The following is an 11,801-nucleotide window of genomic DNA, read 5'->3' as shown; positions in this document are numbered from 1 at the left end:
GGTCCAGGACAAGGTAAAAGATGGACCCTCTTTACTCTGCCTTGGTCAGATCAGATCTGGAATAGGGTGATTATTCCTAGGTGCTACATTTTAGTAAAAACACTATAAGCCAAAATATGTCCAAAAAAGGAAAATCAGAGTCACAGCTGGCTCCTAGACCTGGCGATACAAGGATTGCTTGGAGGAGCAGGGAGGTGGGAGCAGAGTATATAGCCTGAAGGAGAGAAGACTTAGACGGGCGTGATTGCTGTCTTCAAGTATCTGAATGCCTGTCACATCTGCTCGACCCCAGAGAGGAGATCTAGGAGCTGTGTGGGGAAGTTACAGAGACAGATTTAAGCTTAGTGTAAAAAACAAGGCAAGACAGCCTGACAGTTGAGCTGTCCAAAAATGGAATGGGACTTCCTTCAGAAATAGTCACTTCTCCCCTCCCCAGAGGCCTCCAAACAAAGGCTGAATGACCCCTTGTCAATGACAAGATTTAAGTAATAGGAGAACTGGACTAGAGGCACTGAGGTCCCTCCTAGCTCAGAAACCTTTGTTGTGATGGATCCGTTTGCTGATCCCTGAAGAGCTCCGCCTGTGGGGAGCAGAGGCTGTTTCTGTTGAAATTCCCCCCAACTTAATTCACCCAACTATGGTCAAAGTACCAGTTGCTGGCAAAATATGGGACTGTTGGTGAAACGCTGTAATCAGCCCTGCTGGGGCAGCCAGCAAAGTTTGAATTCTGCTTTTTATGGAATGTGTGAGTGCTCACGCTTTCAAGTACAAGTGTATTCATACAGGGGAGATGTGTGGGGAGGCAGAGGAGGGGAGGGGAAGGGAATGGAATCCCCTTTCCTCTTCAGAGGCTTCTCTGAAAGACGCCGGGATCCAGCCCTGCGACTCAGGCTTCACTGGTCTAGTCACTCTCACAAGGTACCAGATCCTTCTTCGGAACCAGCAACTAGAGACCTATTCCTTCATTCCCAAGGCTTCTAACTTTCACTGCTTTCTAAACTCTTCCTGATCACTGAACCCTATCTATCTTGAGGCCTTTCCTGTCCCCAAAACCTGATTTATCCCCATTCTCTCTAACTTTCAATTTCCTCCCTGCAACCTCAGGAAACTCTCATTTAATCCTATCATCTCTGACAGCTCTAACCCTATGCAGCTCTCCTTCCCTTCTGGGCTAAACTCCCCGAAAGAATCGTCCATCTACTATCTCTTCTGAAACCCCTAGCAATCTGGCTTTCCATCACTCAACTGAAACTCTCTCCAAAGGTAACAATGATCTCAATGGCCAAAGTGACAAATCTAATGGCCTTTTCTCAATCCTTATCGTGTATGTGTGTGTGTGTGTGTGTGTGTGTGTGTGTGTGTGTGTATTTACCTGTACAGCATTTGACCTTAGTGATCAGCTTCTCCTCCAATAAACTCTCTCCTCACTGGTTTTTTTTGTGGCACTGCGCTCTCTCTCCCTCTCCCTCTCCCTCTCTCTCTCTCTCTCTCTCTCTCTCTCTCTCTCTCTCTCTCTCTCTGTCTCTGTCTCTCTGTCTCTGTCTCTCTCTGTCTCTCTCTCTCTCTCTCTCTCTCTCTCTCTCCTCTCTCTCTCTCTCTCTCTCTCTCTCTCTCTCTCTCTCTCTCCCCCCTCTCTCCCTCCCTCCCCCTCAGTCTCCTTTGCTGGATCTTCTTCTGTGGCATGCCCCTGAACTGTGGATATCCTCCAAAGCTCTGTCCTGGGCCCTGTTCTCTTTATTTTCCTCTCATGTTTAAAATTTTTTATATCATTTTTAATTAACAAATATCTATTTTCTCTTCCCCCCTCACATTCTTCTTCCCCAATTAGGGGGGAAAAATGAGAAGAGAAAAACAACCGTTGTAACAAACATGTATAATCAAGCAAAATAAATTCCCCCTTTGGCCATATTCAGAAATTATATGTCTTCTCAATCTGCACCATGAATTCATGATCCTTCTGTCAAGAAGTGGGTTATATGCTTAATCATTAGTCCTTTGGAATTGTGATTGATCACATTGATCAGAGTTCTTAAATTGTTTAAAGTTGTTTGTTTTTACAATGTTGATGTTATAGTGTAGATTGTGTTCTTGATTCTGCATCAGTTCATACAAGTCTTCTCAGATTTCTTTGAAATCTTTTATTTCATCATTTCTTACAACATAAGAAAAAGTCATTACATTCATATATAGTTTACTCAGTCACTTTCCAAGTGAGAGGCATCCCCTTAACTTCCAGTTCTTTGCCACCACAAAAAGAGCTACTACAAATATTTTTGCATGTATAGGTCTTTTTCCACTTTCTTTCATCTCTGGAGTTTAGGCCTAGAAAATGTATTCCTGGTGGTCATACAGTATGCACAGGATAGCAGCTCTTTGGTAATAGAATGACTGGGCCAATTCACAGCTCTACCAACAGCCCATTGATGTGCCTGTTATCCCTCAGCCTCTCCAGCAATTGTTATTTTCTTTTTCTGTCATCTTTGCCAATCTGATGGGTATGAGGCAAAACCTCGTAGTTGCTGTAGTTTATATTTCTCTACTAATGATTTGAAGTATTTGTTTTCATATTAATAGCTTGATTTTCTTCCTCTGAAAACTGCCTATTCGTATTCTTTGACCATTTATCAATTGAGAAATGGCTTTGGTCCTTATAAATTTTAATCAATTCCTTACATATCTTGGAAATTAAAATTTTTATCATAAAAACTCACTGCAAAGATTTTTCCCAGTTTTTATTTCCCTTCTAATTTTGGCTGCATCAGCTTTGCTTCTTCAAAAACTTTTTAATATTATGGAATCCAAATTGTCCATTTTATCTTCTGTGATCCTCTCTGTCTCTCGTTTGTTCATGAATTCTTCCCCCATCCATACATTTGAAATGGAATTTCTTCCTTGCTCCTCATCTCTTTGTGATGTCACACTATGTGTCTTACTGATGGATTCCATATCCATTTGGAGCCAATCTTGGTATAAAGCACAAGATGTTGCTTTCGAGACAGATTCTGCCAGACCTTCCAGTTTGCCCAGCAGTCTTCGTCCGACAGTGAGCTCTTCCCCCAGTCGCTCCTCTTCTGTTTTCTCCCTATACTATGTCCCTTTGTTGATTGCATCAACTCCCATGGGTTCAGTTATTATCTCTATGCAGTGGATCCCTAGGTCTATACCTCTGCTCTTGATCTCTTTTCTGACCTCCAGACCTGTACCTCATCTGCCTGTTGACCACTTTGAACCAGGTGTCCTGTAATCATCTCACATCATGTCCAAAGCAGAACTCACTGTCTTTTTCCCAAAGCCATCCCATCTTCTGAACTTTCCTGTGACTGTTGAGGGAAGCACCCCCCTCTCAGTAGCCCAGATTTGCAAATTTGGCCTTGTCCTTGACTCCTCCCTCACATCCCTCCCCCCATCCAATCTGCTGGAAAAAAAAACAGTTATTTTGATCTTCACAACACCCCTCTTCTATGTTGCCTTCTCTGCATTCACACAGCCACCACCTGAGTTCAGGCCCTCATCACCTCTTCTCCCTCTCTCTCTCTCTCTCTCTCTCTCTCTCTCTCTCTCTCTCTCGCTCTCTCTCTCTCTCTCTCTCTCTCTCTCCCTCTGCCCCCACCCCATACTGGTAAGTGACTCGCCCAGGGTCACACAGCTAGTAAGTGTCTGAGGCCAGATTTGAACTCAGGTACTCTTGACTCCAGGACTGGTGGTCTTCCCACGGCTGCACCTACCTTCCCCTTGTAATCAGTCTCAAGTCTCTCCCCACTCTAATCTATCCTCCACACATTGGCAAAGCAATTCCCCAGAAGTACAGGTCTGACCACATCACCTCCCTGCTCAATAAATTCCTTTGATTCCCCATTATCTCTAGGATTCATAGAAAGTTCTCTGTTTGGTATTTAAGGCTCTTCACAGCATTGTCACTTCCTACCTTTCTAGTCTTCTCACTCCGCTCCCTTCCCTGCATCCCACCATCCTGGCCTTGACGTTCCTGGAACACCACACGCCATCTCTGGCCTCAGTGCTTTTGCACCAGCTCTCTTGCATGCCTGAAATGCCATCCCTCCTCACTTCTACCTCTTGGCATCACTGGCTTCTTTCAAGACTCATTCAAATCCACGTTCTTTCTGTCTTCCTTGGTCCCCCCTCCCCCCACCAATAGTCCCTTTCCTTCTAAAGCTCTCTTCCCTCTTACAGGGACCTATTTGTTTCCATTCTCTTCCCCATTAATATATAAGCTCCTCAAATGCAGGAGTTGTTTTTAGTGGTTTTGCCTTTTTTCCTATCCTTGGCACTTAGCACAGTTCCCGGCACACAGTAAGTGCTCATTGAGTGACTGATTGACATTCTGTACTTGATCAAGGTGGTACAGTGTTTTGGAGTCAGAAGCCCTCATTTCAAATTCTGACTTTATCCCCTGTTGTATTCTTTCACAAGTCACATGTCCCTGGGCTTGTTTTCTTGTCTGGAAAAAATGAGAACATTGGCCTCAAGGTCCCCTGCAGCCCTGAGTCTGTTGTCCTTTGACCTATCATTCGGATTTCCCGGCTCATCCCCCTTCATTCCTCTGCTAGTGTTGCGACTCCTTTCTTGGCATTTTGTACCTAGATCTTATTTCCCTCTTCCTAGATGACTACATGTGTTACAGACCACAAGAATGGGTTTTCCAGAGTTCATTTAAGAGAAAAAACGCATTATACACATTGAAAACTAAAGCAGTCTGAAGAATGTCTTAAAGGAATCTGGCTAGACTCCACCAGGTGGCCACACAGTATCATGGAATTTTAGAGCCAAGAAGGCACCCAGTGACCATCTAGACCATTTGGGGATCAAGTCCCGATCTCTCTCCTGAATTCCATTCTTGCCTTATCAAGTGCCTGCTGGAATTTCTCCATTTCTATTCCACTGGCACCTCCAGCCTTCAACCTCTCCCAAACCAAGCTGGTTGTTTTTCCCTCTCCCTCCAATTATTTCTGTTTCTGCTGAGGGCACTACCAGGTTTATTTCACTGGAACAATCCTCAACTGTCCACTCTTCCTCCTCCTCCATATTCCATCAGCCGAATCTCATTGATTTTACTGAAATTCTTTTCCTTCAGGGGAGAAGGAAGGAAACAAGCATTTATGAATTTATAAATAAAGTACCTACTATGTGCCAGGCACTATGCTAAGCATTTTTTAAAAATATCTCATTGGATCCTCACAAAAACCTGGGAAAGAGGTTCTGTTATTATCCCCATTCTGCAGCTGGGAAAACTGAGTCACTCACAAAGCTAGTAAGTGTCTAAGATAAAATTTAAATTCAGGGCCCAGGGCTTTCTCTGCTTCATCATCAGTTGCATGCTTGGTTGTTATTGTTTGTCCTTCATTCTCGAAGAGGACTGTGCATTAGGGAGGTGATGCCATGACATGCAAGTGAATTGGATTTCAGTGAGGGAGGGCTGTGCAGAGTCACCAGCCTCACGTTGTCCTCCGGAGCCATCTGGGTCCAATGGCCAGATATAAGTCTTGGGTACCACCCAAGGTCAGGACTTCATCACTCCTTCCCTGAACCAATTAGAAGAGACTCCTGCTAGGCTTCCTGGCTTCCCGTTTCTCCCATGTCCATGTTATTCCCAGCCTCCATACTTTCTGAAAAAGAACTTCCCAAGGCAGCACAGGCTTAATCACCAGGCTTGGAAGCCTTCCCCTCGGGAGTTCCCCATTGGCTCTATGATAAAGTACAAACTCCTCAGCCCTGCTCTCTGACAATCTGGCTCCTGCTGACCTTGTCACTCCCCTCTGCTGGCTCTGTTTCAGCCAAACTCCTCTACCAGCCACATCCCAACCCCAGCACCCCATCTGTCATCTCTGTGCGTTCCCCAGAGCCTACCCCTCATCTGGAAGCATGGCCTCATTATCGCTGCCTCTTTGAAGGTTTAAGGCATCAGCCACGTCCTCCCTGAAGCCCTCCTTCGTCCCCCGATTGCTGCTGGTCTCTCTCTCTCCTTGGATTACCTTGTATCTGCTTACCTACTTAATGATATACATACATGTTGTAACTTGCTTGTTGCAAGGGAGAACTTTGTTTTGCTTTATCGTTGCAGTCCCATAGCTTTGCACTTTAAAAGTTTTTAGTTTGGGCTTGTGATTTCAGCAGCATGAGGAACTCCCTCCGCAGATAGAGATCAGCTGCTCCTCCTCGGTAACTTAGTCTTAGAGAGTGGTCTCTTCAAAGGCCACTTTGACTTACTGATAACATGATGGCTTTCTTCAAGTATTTGAAAGTCTGCCCCGTGAAAGAGGGATTAGACTTCTATGTCATCTCACACAGCAGAATTGAGAGCAATCTGGGAATTAACAGAGAGCTAGATTGCCTAATAATTAGGGCTCTCCGAAAGTGCATTGGACTGCCTCTTCCTTCATCTCCCCCAGGCATACTCTTGAGCTGGTGACATGCAGGGTGGATGACCGCATCTTGGGGATGGTGTGGGAAGGATCATGAGTCAGGTAGGGTTTGTTCTAAAGAGCCTTTGAGCTGCCTTCTAGTGCTGTGATCCTAGTGACCTTCCTCAGTGCCTTCTGTCACATCCCAGGCAAGTGTCCCCCAGACTTCACTTGAAGAGATCCATTGAGGGACAGCCTACTGCTGCCACCATGACAGCATTCTTCTGATGGTCTTCGTATAAAGCCAAAATTTGCTGCTTTGCAATTTTCCCCAGTCCTCCAACTTGTACCCTCTGGGGCCAGGCAGACAAGCCTAATCCCTCTGCTAGTATCAGTCTTGGAAATACTTGAGCAGAGCCAAGTGCTATAACGTGCTATCCTCAATGCTCTCTCCAGGCCATCCATCCCCACTTTCTTCAGCTGATCTCAAGGCACTTCACCTGTTTGCTTTCCTTTGGACTCTGTCCAGCCAGCTGATCATTAATGTGTCATGCCAGAATGGATCGTGATCCTCTTCAGGACACACTGACAGGGGCAGCCGATCGCTGCCACAGATACCAGGCCCCTCTTAACACAGGCTAAGATCACGTTGACATTTTTGCCTGCCGTATCACAGTGGTTATTCACATTGAACTTATAGGCCACTAAAACCCCTTCAAAGGATTTGTTCTGTGAAGTTTAGATTCAGTCAAAGGGCTGCACTTGAGGACTTAGAGGGCCACATGCGGCCTTGAGGCCTCAGGTTCCCAATCTCTGCCTAAATCTTTAAAAATTAACCTCAGTCTGGGCATGCCTCCCTCATTTTGCACTTCAACAGTTGATATTTGGAACTTATTAACAGATTAGGTCCTTTCAAATCCTTAGCCTTTTCCCAACAAAGGGATGACCCCACCTTGGGTCATCAGATCCTGAATGTTTGATAGTCAATTGTGTATAAGTGAGCCCTGGCTTAAGCAACCTGGGAGGTAAGAAAGTAGTAAAGGGGATTATTCCCATTCGAAAGGTTTGTCCTTTCATTACATAGCTCCCCAGGACCCTTGTGGGTTGCTTATTGATAAGCAACCCCTGGACCAGGCATTCTTTCTTTTTAATTTATTTTAAGTTTACAAAACTCAGTTCCACAATTTTTGGGGTTCCAAATTTTGTCTTCCTCCCTCTCCTCCTCCCTACCCCCAAGATGGCACATAATCCAATGTAGGTTCTCCATATACCTTCATACTGACCTTATTTACATAACAGTCCAGTTGTAAAGAAGAATTATAATCAATGGAATAAATCATGAGAAAGAAGAAATGAAAACAAAAAAGAAGGGGGAAAAAGAGAGCAAATAGTTTGCCTCAGTCTGCATTCAGACTCCATAATTCTTTCTCTGGATGTGCATGGCTTTTTCCATCGCAAGTCTTTTGGAGCTGTCTTTGAACCTTGCATTGATGAGAGGAGCCAAGTCTATCAAAGTTAGTCCTTACAGTGTGTCTGTAATCGTGTATATTGATCTCCTGGTTCTGCTCCCCTCACTCAGCATCAGTTCATGTAAATCTTTCCAGGTTATAATAGAGTCCATCTGCTCCCCATTTCTTAAAGCACAATAGTATTCCATTACATTCATATACCACAGCTCGTTCAGTCATTCCCTAATTGATGGGCATCCCTTTGATTTCCAATTCTTTGCCACCACAAAAAGAGCTGCAATAAATATTTTTGTACATGCTGTGGACCGGGCATTCTTAACCCTTCCTGAGTCCTGGGCCCCGGTGGCAGCCTAATGAAGCCCATGGTCCCTTCCTCAGAACCACGTTCTTAAATTCATAAAATATATAGGATTACAAAGGAAACCAGTTAGAGTGAAATATCATTACCAATTTTTTTTAAAAGTCCTTGGATTACAGTTTAAGAAACCCTTTCCTAGATACTGAGAGAAGCTAGCTGCCACAGAGTCAACTATTGTATGCTGGGCATTGTGCTGGGTACTTTGGGTTACAAAAACAAAAAATGAAACATTCCCTGCCTTCAACATAAGCTTAAAGTTCGAGGAGCTGTTGCCCACTGAAGAGTAATCGGAAATGAGCTGGGTATACAGGGGAGTTCAGGGGCACTTGTGGTGAAATGCTTTCCCTGCAGAGCTGGGAATGTGGATCTCCACGATGTGGATGGTCTTGCTTTAACTTCACAACCACAGGGAAACCCAGGACCAGCTCTTTGGATCATGGAGGCATTTTATGGCTTATGATTATTAACAGTGGATTTCCCTCCATTTTTCCATTGTTAGATTATTCTGTTATGCTGGTAAGTTATCTTAGTTGTAAACCAATATCCTTTGCCTTCAGAATGTTGTATTCCGTACTCTTAGCTCAGTCTTATGTGGTTCTGACTCTGGCTCCTAAGTACTTGAACACTTAGCATTCAGTATTTTTTCCTTCAATGTGGAAGCTCTTGACTTGCACTATCACGTTTCTGGGAGTTTTCATCTGGGAGTTTCTTTCAGGAAGTGGCCAAAGGATACTTTGTATTTCCACTTTACCCTCTGAGTCTAAAAGATCTGGGCAGCTTTAAGATTTCTTGTATTATAATACGTAGGCTTCTTTGTTTTTGCTCATGGCTTTTAGTTAGTCCAATGATTCTTAATTGTTTTCTCGCTGATCTGTTTCCCAGATCAGTTGTGATTGTTAGGAGTGCCCTAAGTTTTCATCTCTTTTCGCTCTTCTGATGTTTTCGTTTCTGAGGTCTCCTGGACTCACGAGCTTCTGTCCGGTCTCTCCCGGGGCTCGGGGACTTTGCTTCTCGGTTAATGTTTCGTGCTTCTTGTTCCAAGTTGCTCTTTTTTCATAGCTTTCTTCCACAGCTCTCATTATTTTCTTCTCTCTTGTTTGATTTTTAAAGTTATTTATAGCTCTTAAGAAAAAAAACTTATTCCATCTCATCCAGGAATTCTAGTTGAACTTGTAACTACACTGTGTTTTTCTCTGAGGCTTTGCTTATAGATGTTTTGGATCCATTCTCTTCTTCTGGGTTTGTCTTGAATGTCTCTGTCCAATAATATCTCTTTATAGTGTGATTCTTTTTGCTGTTGTTGTTTGTTCATTCCATGAGTTTACTTCCTGACTTTAGACTTTACGTTAGGGTCATATTCTAGGCACTTCTAGAAGGAAGGTCTGATCCGAGCTCAAGTCCTTTTGGGTTCTTCTTCTGCTTTCCCAGGGTATTATGTATTGTCTTATTCCAGGATCTCAGGGACAGTTCAGGTTAGGGACTTAGAAGCTTTCAGCGTTTCTAGGGTGGCCCGATCCAGGGCAAAGTCTGATTGCTGCCCTCCTGGTCTGCAAGTTTTTTACCTAGATACAGGTCTGAGCAACATACATGTGGGCTTGTCTCTATTTAGAGTTCCAGTAAACTGCTTCTGGTCTCAGCTGCTATCAGCCAGCTAGAAACGTTTATTTACTGAGAGTGACAAAATTGCAGGCTCCCCTTTGGTCTGGGAATTCTGCCCTGGATATTTGGCTGTACACTTCAGACTAGGCTGAAAGCTGGAACTGAGACCCAGCTCTACTCCTGAGGTCAGAGTGGCAGTGTTACTGTTTGTGTCTAAATTAGATCCTCGCTCAGTGCACAGGATAGCCCTTGTTACCACTCCTCACTGTAGAATTCCACCCTGGGTGGGGGGGAAGTCCAGGTCCCCTCCACAATCCACTCTGGATCTATGCCTCATAACTGGGTAGAAAATGACACAACTGTCTGTTGGAATTTCTTTCCACATGCTGAGCAAGGCCAGGGCCCTTTGGCATGTCTCTGGAGCCTCATCTTTCCACGGCTCACAGCCTTAATTGTCTTTCAGCTCCTTCACACGGAAGTGCTCTTTGGTGCCCCGCTGGGTAGACCCTGTCCCACTGTCCACAGACCTGTCTCTCTCCCTATCCTGCCCTGGTGTGGAAATATGACTTGCTGTGATTTGTTTTCTTGGACTTCCCAATCAGGATTGCATTGCCTAGGTCTTTGTGGAGGAGTTGTGCTGGGGAGCTCAGCTGTACTTCCTGCTTCTACACCAGCTTAGCCTAAATGACTCTCCTCCCTGTCTTGGTGCAGATAGCAACCCATTCATTCTGTACCCTCTCATAAATTCTCCACAAAAGGTGGAGGGCCCAAAGTGGCAGAGCCTTCTTTCACCCCTCTTGGCATTACCTAGGTGTCAGTTTGTCATGTGGTCTGCCTATCAGCTATCCATTGTTGTTGATCTCCAGCCTGCCCCCTTTTCCTCCTCTGTCTCTCTTTGTTGGCATCTTTTATCCTGATTCTTTCCCATGATTTCTTCTTCATTGTTAATATGCCATAGTCTCTTTGTGGCCCCTATTGTATGTCTCTCCATTTATTGCCCTTTGGATGACTTGCAATTTTGATTCTTTGAAGATTGTATCATCATAAAAACAATGGAGTTTAAAAAAAAGGTGGGTTTTCATTTAAGAAGAAGTTTGCAGTCATTAAAAGCATCTCACAATGAAATCCAGCCTGCTTCCTTCCTCCAATTCATTGCTCATCTGCAGGATTCGTGTAAGATATCAATGTAGATGGAAAAGCTCCTTTGGCTGTCCATACAACTGCATTTCCTAGTCTAACTAACAGACATTCTTCATCTACTCAACTTGTTTCTGTGTGAATTGTGAGACTCAGCTCATTTAAGTCATTGTACATTTCATTTAGCAGGCTGAGATGTTCTGAACCTTGAGGCAAAGAGCACCATGTTACACGCTCAGAGTGTCTGGAGGACCTCACCATTTCTAGGAAATCCCTCTTTCTTCTGGACTCCACATTACATATCTGCCATGATTTATTTCCTCTAATTTGGTCATAGCTTTGATTCTTGCTTTAACAAGTTCATGGTCTAACTCTACAAAGATAATTTTCTCAGAAATAACTCAGAAATGGTCAGCCTAATATTAATGAAGAATTTACAGAAACTTATTGTTCTGTGAATCTTGTTTTAAGGTTTTAAGATGTTATTTCCTGTGCAAATATAATGTTTCATCTTTGTTACACTGTTCACTGCTCACCATGTTGAGCACTTCCTGATTCTTTTCCTGAAGAAGGGATTTGTAATCTCTAGGTGTAAATCTCTCATGTAGTCCACAAGCCTTTAGCTTCTCCCACTTCTTACTTGTTTTCATAATTCTCATTGGCCTTTCCTATGCCCACCCTTGCATTTGAAGTCACCAATCATAAAATATCCATTGATTTAATTGAACAGTCTTATTAAATTTTTCATACAATTTCCTGTCCTCACTATCTGCTGCGAAAGTTTCTGCACAACACCAGGAGAACATTGTACGCATTCACAGACACACTGTATCTGTGATGACTACATCAGCAACGCAAGGTTCTAAGGCAGCTCCAAAA

This window comes from Trichosurus vulpecula, chromosome 5 (genome assembly GCF_011100635.1).
Source record: "Trichosurus vulpecula isolate mTriVul1 chromosome 5, mTriVul1.pri, whole genome shotgun sequence".
In the NCBI taxonomy this organism is placed as follows: Eukaryota; Metazoa; Chordata; class Mammalia; order Diprotodontia; family Phalangeridae; genus Trichosurus; species Trichosurus vulpecula.
The sequence above is the reverse complement of the archived record's forward strand: the minus strand, read 5'-3'. Positions refer to the sequence as shown.